At 40.5% G+C, this 8,129-nt stretch overlaps 1 long non-coding RNA gene across 1 annotated transcript; it reads left to right on the forward strand.

Moving 5' to 3' along the window:
• The first annotated feature begins 3,792 nt into the window (after window positions 1–3,792).
• LOC147896420 (uncharacterized) lies at window positions 3,793–7,590 on the forward strand. Its single transcript, XR_015541918.1, has 3 exons — window positions 3,793–3,950; window positions 6,955–7,153; window positions 7,238–7,590. It is a non-coding gene; the product is annotated as an uncharacterized LOC147896420 (long non-coding RNA).
• Window positions 7,591–8,129: the final 539 nt, after the last annotated feature.

Consider the following 8,129-nt stretch of genomic DNA (forward strand, 5'->3'; position numbering starts at 1 on the left):
GTATATGAGCACTCTTTTAGAGATACATTTTGTACCTGAACACTCTTTTGGACCCAAATTCTGTATATGAATACTCTTTTAGATACATATGGTAACGTATTTTATGGAGATATATGATAATATACAATGAAGTCTTAAGTAAATTGTATTTTCATAGTTTTAGTAAATTGAACTTGAGTTTTAAGTAGTAAATTGTCTTTTAAGTAAAATGTAAGTATTTATTACTTTTTCCTCTTCTTCTTGCTTCTTACCCACTTGTGTTTGTGTTTGTGTTTGTTTTCTTGTTTCTGTCTGTGTTTGTACAATTCCCCCAAATTAGACATGTCAGCACGTCGCATTCCGAGAGCACAAACCGCGTGATCATGGGACCCCTCATAGGAGGAGACGTCATGGGATGTACTCTTCAGAGGACTTTGATTCTACTCAGTCGACTCCTCAAGGGCCTACCCCTATGACTACTCTTGGGTTGATCCTCCATGGGCCAACTTCTTGCATCCATGAGCAACATGGAACTAGCGAGTCTCTTCTCTCTCCTATCCCAAAGGACCTCATCTATTTCCTTTACTACACCCCTCGGGGGTAGTAGATCAGGGACATTGAAGGCTTTACCTACTCAATAGTCATTCCTTGTAGCCCCTTCCAAGGGGTCATCACTTGGGCATACCCATCGTAGGTCCAAAAAGAGTAGTAAGGGTCGAGGATGTGCTATGGTGGCACGAGGGATGTAGACGAGTCTGCACACTCCCATACCTCCAGGTCTCCCCTATATCATGCGATACAATACCAGTCAAGCCCCTTACCCTCTCCACTCACAAGCCATAGCACCCAAGAGACCACTCGCTCCCTTACTCCTCTCTCCTTAAGTGCTCGCTCCACCCCTCACTCTAGCTCTGCTACTCCATCCACCATGAATCCTTCAGACTTTGTTTTGCCTGAGGACCTATCTTACAGAGTGAACAGCATTGGGGAGGTTATACAAGACAAGCACAGGAAGGCGATCATAAGATACATGAGGAGGTTGTCGAGCACCCACTTCCCCAATGATATATTCAAACCTTAGAACCAACAGGACAAGAAAGACAAGGAGGCCATCATAGATGCCCTTAGGAGACAATTTCCAAATCCTAAAGGGTATGAGTTTGATTAAAATGCCATGCTTACATGAATGGAGGAGCTCCTTAAGTCTCGTAGATATAAATTAAGGGATGATGTTAAGGATGGAAAGAACAAGCCAGGGTGGGTAGACCTTCAGATTGGAAGAGAGCAAAGAAGGATTACAAGGAGAATCCAGATGTGTTTGAGCCTCAGCGGAGATATGCCTGGAGACCGTAGGTCCTTCGCACCTCGAGAGCGGTGACAGACTCAGCAACGAGGCATGGGTGGTAAGTATATGTTGTCTCTATGCCAACATGGACTTAGGTAGTACCGAATGTGAGTGTAGTATAGTGCCAAAGCACCGCTTGTACTTGCATAAGGCTAGGAATAATCTCTTTTAGGAATCCTTAACATGAAAGCTCTACTTGCAACTCCTACATGCATGTTCTACATGCAAGTCCTACATGCATGTTCTACATGCAAATCCTACATGCATGCTCTACATGCAAGTCCTGCATGCAATTTCTACATGCATGTTCTACATGTGAGTTCTACCGGCAAGTCTTGCATGCAAGTCCTGCATGTGATTCCTACATGCATGTTCTACATGCAACATGCAACTCCTACATGCAACTTGCAACTCCCCCCCCCCACTCTCTCCAATTCAGCTTCTCCCCCCTTACCCCACCCCCGCCCTTGTCTCTCTCTACGCTTTCAACCCTCTTTTCCATGCTATGCAACCAATTCATTTCTTTCTCAATCTTGGGGAGGCCTTATGAATGATTGTCATTCAACTTATTTCCCTTTAGTCTTATAAGAACTAAGAATTCTTATAATGAGTTGTGCACATCGGTGCCTTTCTTTTTTTTTTGCATTTAAAAAGCCTATAAGTAATTTTTGTCAAAAGAAACGAAAAATTTGCATAGATGCATGATGTTAAATGATAACGGTTTTATAATGTAAACATCAATATCAACTATGTACCTCGGAGTATTTCCACAAGGATCTTTTCATATGGTATATTGATTGATCTTGTCTTCATAGATGCATGATGTTAACGATAATGTTTTTGTAATGTCAACTATGTACCTTGGAGTATCTCCGCAAGGATTTGCTCATATGGTATATTGATTATATCTTGTCTTTACATCTTTATGTGTGCTTCAGTTTTACTTGCCGTAAAAAGAAACAACATACCTGGTCTCTTCGGGTATTCCCTCGCTAGTTTCGCAATTGGAGTGTACAGAAAGATTCTAGCGTGCAGGCTAGTAAACTAATCATTAGAGGGAGGCGTGATTTAAAGCACGTGCTTTCTACATGGACTTCGCTTTTAAATCAACTTTTTAAAAAGTTGCTTTTTACAAATTGGCTTTTTAAAAAAATCAACTTTTTAGAATTATATCCAACCATTAATGTCACGACACTTGGCTTCTAATGTACCAAACTTCCTTTAGGTTGGTCATGTAACAAGGGAAACAACCAACAAGGGGGCACGATTTGGGTGCCCGAAAGCATTGCGCGATTGACAATGGAGGACAAACAAAAGTTGTTTGAGCTCATAAATGATGAGATTCATCAACAGTGAGCAGAACCTCTTATTGAACTGTCGACACCTCCTTCCCATGGATATAGGGGCAAAAACATGTCCATGGGTTGCCTATAGGGGAGAGATTGGAGGGGATTCTTGACTTGCATGCCATTGACACCGGAGGTAAGTTCTAGTTGGCTAGGTGAAGCTCTACAAGCTCCTAATCATTGGTATAACTAGTGCTCTACATACCAAAATTTTATGCATTGTAGAACGCGATGGGATTTATAAATTTTTTTGATGGGATTTTAGTTCGAAAATGTACAGGAAGCTTCAACCGTGAGACAAGTTACAAAAGCGCTTGGTATGATGCAGGCATCTAAGCTACAAGCTTTAAATTCTCTTTGACAACTGTTTCTGCACACACACTAGCAAGAGATAACCAATTTGAAGATCATCATCTACTTTTCCATCACCTTTGTATCCTCCTCCACATGACCCACATGTTGCTTCATTGAATTCGCCAATCCTTGCCAATTTTCTGTAGCAACTGCAAAGAAGGCCTCTATGGTGACATGCAGAGTGTGGAAACCTGACCTTGACATCCTCAGAATCGCCAGAATGGCTACAATCGTAATAGCTAGTGGTAACATTGCCAAATGGGATGGGCTCCGTAGCCTCTTTTGCTGGTCTACTTCGGTTCATGCTTTGTTCAAAGATGCATGTCTCGTCACGATTTGTCGGGAGCATTGATGAAAAAGCATGCAACAGTTGCTTGAAAGAGAAGAGAAAGAGAATTCGTTCCCTTGATTAGTGGTTTGGAGAACCCGTCATGGGAAACAAGAAATGCATCGACAGGATGTGATGAGATCCAACACATCTACATCATGCTGTTCAGGGCTCATTCGATGATCATAGCAGCCCTTACAAAAGTACACAGCTAGCAGAAACCTCCGTGATCCACGCTTAGTGTATAGGCTAAGGGAAGGAAGCCATTGGTTTTCAAGCTAACAGATTCGAAAGTTTATCTAGTCACAAGCAATCCCATGAGTGCCACATGTCAGGAACTTAATCGTTGCTATAGCCTGCCCCTCAAAGGGGCACTGCTAATAAACATTAAGATAATTAATTGGTAGTTTCATAGTGTGACTTTGTGAAGGCGGGTAGTCCTTGACGATAGGCAAAGGGCAAAGGGCAGGACGAAAATTTGGGGGACAGGGGAAAGCTTCTCCCTCAAGCTTAAGGTAAAATTGCAATTTGCCCCTCATCAACGCCATCTCCGTTTGCTTCGTCCGCCCCCTCTCGCCTTCCTCCCCATCAAGCTCAGGTAATTGCTTCGTCTGCCCCTTCTCCTTTCAAATTTGGACAGCATTCCGTCTTCTGCGTGCTCAGAATCGCTTTCTAGAAGTTCATTGCCATAGGCTTTTTGCGATTGGTAAGCAGCAGGCTCGTATGTCAGGCAGAAGCAAAGCAAATCGCGGAGTTATCTGTATCACGATTGTTTTGCCCCAAACACATAATGTTCACACAGATGTGACAAGCTGAGTATCTGCACCGTAAGTGATTTTGTCAGAAAAAGCACGGGACGATCTTCTCGTAGAGGTAGCTGTGAATGTAAGGCAAGCCGGTACACTTGAATTCAATCGCAACGCTTTGCTGCTTCCGCTAAAATGGATTGCATATGCTTTTGATCGCAATATAGCCAACTACAGCAAACAAGGTACTCTAGAATGCTGCTTCTATCAGGGTGTCTATCGTATGCTGATCCAGTCACAATCACAAGCAGTGGAGCTATATTTGTCCGACGCAGAGCCATCTAGAATAAATGATAAAGAGCTTTCTAATCTGAAAGTGTTGATCGTTAATCAAGGAGATTGGACAACTCTCTTGCTTCGTCAGGCTTTCTGCCTTCAATCGTTTTCTAGTCGGGAGATGATCCTGTTATATAAATGTAAGGATTCCTATGGTCGAGTTTCGTGAATAATTCATATCCTTTCTAAAGCTCTGAGGAGCTTCTCTGTTATAATGTTTTCTCCGGGAAAAAAAGAATGCTCTTCTACGAGCTCGAGGGCCTGCTTATGAAGGCCTACGTCTCTCAAGATTTTTTAAAAAAATTGCTACAGTATATTGATTCATCGGATAAATATGTCAATGACTTGGTTGCCTATGTTACGGAATCTATTAGTCGTTCTCAAATAATTGGAGATTTGGAGCTTCTATTGGTAGTTCACCACATTCTGCAGCAAGGACACTCAGAAACAGTGAGGCAATTGCAGAGGTCACCCTTGTCTGTTACTTTGCAATCTTATCGGGCTACTTTGAATTTAAGAATTTCTATTGCACTTACATCATCGAGTGTGTGCCTATGCCTTCTATTGGTTTATGCACTCTAAAAGAAATGTTGTCCTTTTGTGAGACGTTACTTGATTTGATGGAGAATTGTCACTGTTTTTCCTAGCACTAGGAGTAAGAATGCTACGGAATGCATGGAAGCAATGTGCACAGATGCTCGTAGTTTTTCCTAGCACTAGGAGTAAGAATGCTACGGAGTGCATGGAAGCAATGTGCACAGATGCTCGTACCATGTATGTGCAAATGAGAAAAATGCAGATTATGGATGAGTCAATGGACATTATTTAAATTGAATTGAAACCTAGAATGTCAAATCAACCTTTGGTCTTGATCCGATTTTCAGAGATAGTATTCTTTATATCAACAATCATTACAGGAACGTTAAAGTTCTCCTCATGAATTACCTCTGTTGACACCATGTTTTTAAAACTTACCAAAACATCACCCTTACTAGCAAATGTGCCCAGCTTACTGCAATGCCTCACAAGGTAGGAAATGCGTTTTTCTATTGAAATCCTACACACGTTTTCATTTATGGAACCAAGCTTTCTATTGACAAGTTTCTGCTCTATTGCTCTTTCACTCTCAATTCTGAAAGCTTGAGCCCGTAGGGCCTTGTTCTCTCCCTCGAATTTTGAGAACCTATTCTTTAAATTTTGAATGTTGCAGCTGGTAAGTTTTGAAAACATGGTGAATAGGATGAAGCAAAATCCACTAAATGCAATTATTGCAACAGAGGTAATTCATGAGGAGAACTTTAACGTTCCTGGAATGCTTGTTGATATAAAGAATACTATTTCTAAAAATCAGATCAAGATCGAAGGTTGATTTGACATTCTAGGAAAAGACATTCAAAATTTAAAAAATAGGTTCTCAAAATTCGAGGGAGAGAACAAGGCCCTACGGGCTCAAGCTTTGAGTATTGAGAGTGAAAGAGCAATAGAGCAGAAACTTGTCAATAGAAAGCTTGGTTCTATAAATGAAAAAATATGTAGGATTCTATAGAAAATAACATTTCCTACCTTGTGAGGCATTGCAGTAAGCTGGGCACATTTTCTAGTAAGGGTGCAAGAGGGCAATGCCACTTTACAAATGTAGCACAAGCATTGGGCAGTACTTGCAGTTGAAAGTCCAAGAACTAAAGAAAATTCAAGGCTTTTAATTATGGAATATAACAAGTTCGGTCATCACATTTTGGATGCTGTTTTAGTCATAGAACAAGAACAGCTCCAAGTAATACGAGATTTAACTATGGATGTATTGCATGCCTACTATATATCCGTCGGGCCCAAGCACCAAACTAGACAAACTGAAATTCTAAAAGAATCATGGGGGTTAATGGTACTTTTCTGGTTGTTAAATGGACGACTCGGACATGCGGAGCTCGAGTTGGATCTCCAAGGAAGCTGTGTTAGATCTTTCTTAAATTTGAAGGTTTCATTTGCAGAGGTAAAATCATCAGATGGTTTTGCTATTGACAAAGGCAAGAAACAACTAACATTTGCATCAACTGTATTTGAATATATCTATCATCAAACTCTTCCGACGTGGAACATGGAATTTGTAAAGACACTTTTTATATTCACACACGATCAACAAAAGTATATCGAACCATAAGTAAAAGAAGAGGAGGGATTCATATTTGTCAACGTAAACATGCTGTTCCAATAGTAATCATTTCTGACAAGAGTACAGGGAAACAGATTCTTCCTAGCTTATGCAGACAGGTGTGTATTTCGCAGCCAATATAAGGCATCATGGGTCCTTTAGAGGGGTCATAGAGCCAGTTTTTAAAAGGCTCTATTAGTATAGCTGAAGCTTTCTCCTGGTTTTTACTGGTGCTTGTACGCAGTACCTGTATATGGAATGGTGATGTGACCCTTAAAAGTCATTGCCATTGTTTGGTCTTGCGTAGGTCTAGTATGCTATATTTGCTTATGTATCATTACAATTTTAGTTCTAATTTGATGTGGGTTCAGGTATTTGATGGGCGTGGTGGGAAAGATGCAGCGGAGTTTGTCAAGTAAAAATTGCTTAAATATATTGTAGAAGATGTGGCCTTTCCATCTGCGGTAGAGAAGGCTATGCATCATGTGTTTTTGCAGACAGACAAAGCTTTTGCTAGAGTCCTGGTTTGTCCTCCGTCACAACAGCTATAACTGTGCTAGTTTTTGGAAGGTATGTACTTCCTAGTTTGCTATCATTTATTTTATTTCTTGTGTATCTCTCTACTGATGTCTGGATATTGTTTCATCTGATCAGCCTTGGCAGAAGAATCCTTGTTGCAAATGCTGGAGATTGTAGAGCTGTTCTCTGCAGGAGGAGGAAGGCAGTTGAAATGTCAAGGGATCACGAGCCTTCTTGTCTGGTGGAAAGACACCAACTTGAATGGGCAACTTGGGGGACTGGCATATGACAGGGCTAAAGGGTGTTCTTTGCCTTCAATAGGAAAGCCAAGAGATAAAAGACAATCATAACTATATCAGATGTCCAGTCTTTGACATGGTTAGCATGTTTATTTTTGTGGACTCATCCTACGTTTTCAGCTGCTCATACGTGTGCTAACTTGCTTTTGCCTGTTTCTTTTCTTGAATGCATTAATTTATTTTAGTCAAGAGGATGAGAATTGTTTGCTTTTTCAGACGATTTAAGGTGTTATCTTTGTGAAGCTGGGAAGTCTCTTAAAAATTCAAGTTGTATTATTGCTTTGAAGACATGACATAGATGGTTCATGAGCTTTGGAGAAACATAACTGGGACAGCCTGATGTTCCAGTAAATCTAGATTTTGAATAACTTGGGAGGGTTTTTTATTTTTGTGAGTGTAAAGACAAGTGTGCAACAGTAATGCATTTTACTGAACCTTCTATTGAAATAAGTTTGGGAAATTCAAAGGTGCATATAGGAAAGCTTGTTTAAAGTTTTTAATTTTGGATGAGACAAAGATGACATGAAATTGTGTGTGTGTGTTTTGTTGGCTCAATGTGCTGCAGGAATGGAGGAGTACAGCTCCGATGAGCTCTTTTATGAGTGTTTGATGAATACTCTTGGCTTTTTTTTTAAAAGTGCTGACAAATTGAGAGGTCCCTATTAATTCGATGATCCTTTATGAGTCGAGTTAGTTTATATCGATATTGTTATTTAATTTGCTATCCA

This window comes from Dipteris shenzhenensis, chromosome 12, assembly GCF_047967505.1.
Source record: "Dipteris shenzhenensis isolate YYH24624 ecotype China chromosome 12, Dip_SZ_1.0, whole genome shotgun sequence".
In the NCBI taxonomy this organism is placed as follows: domain Eukaryota; kingdom Viridiplantae; phylum Streptophyta; class Polypodiopsida; order Gleicheniales; family Dipteridaceae; genus Dipteris; species Dipteris shenzhenensis.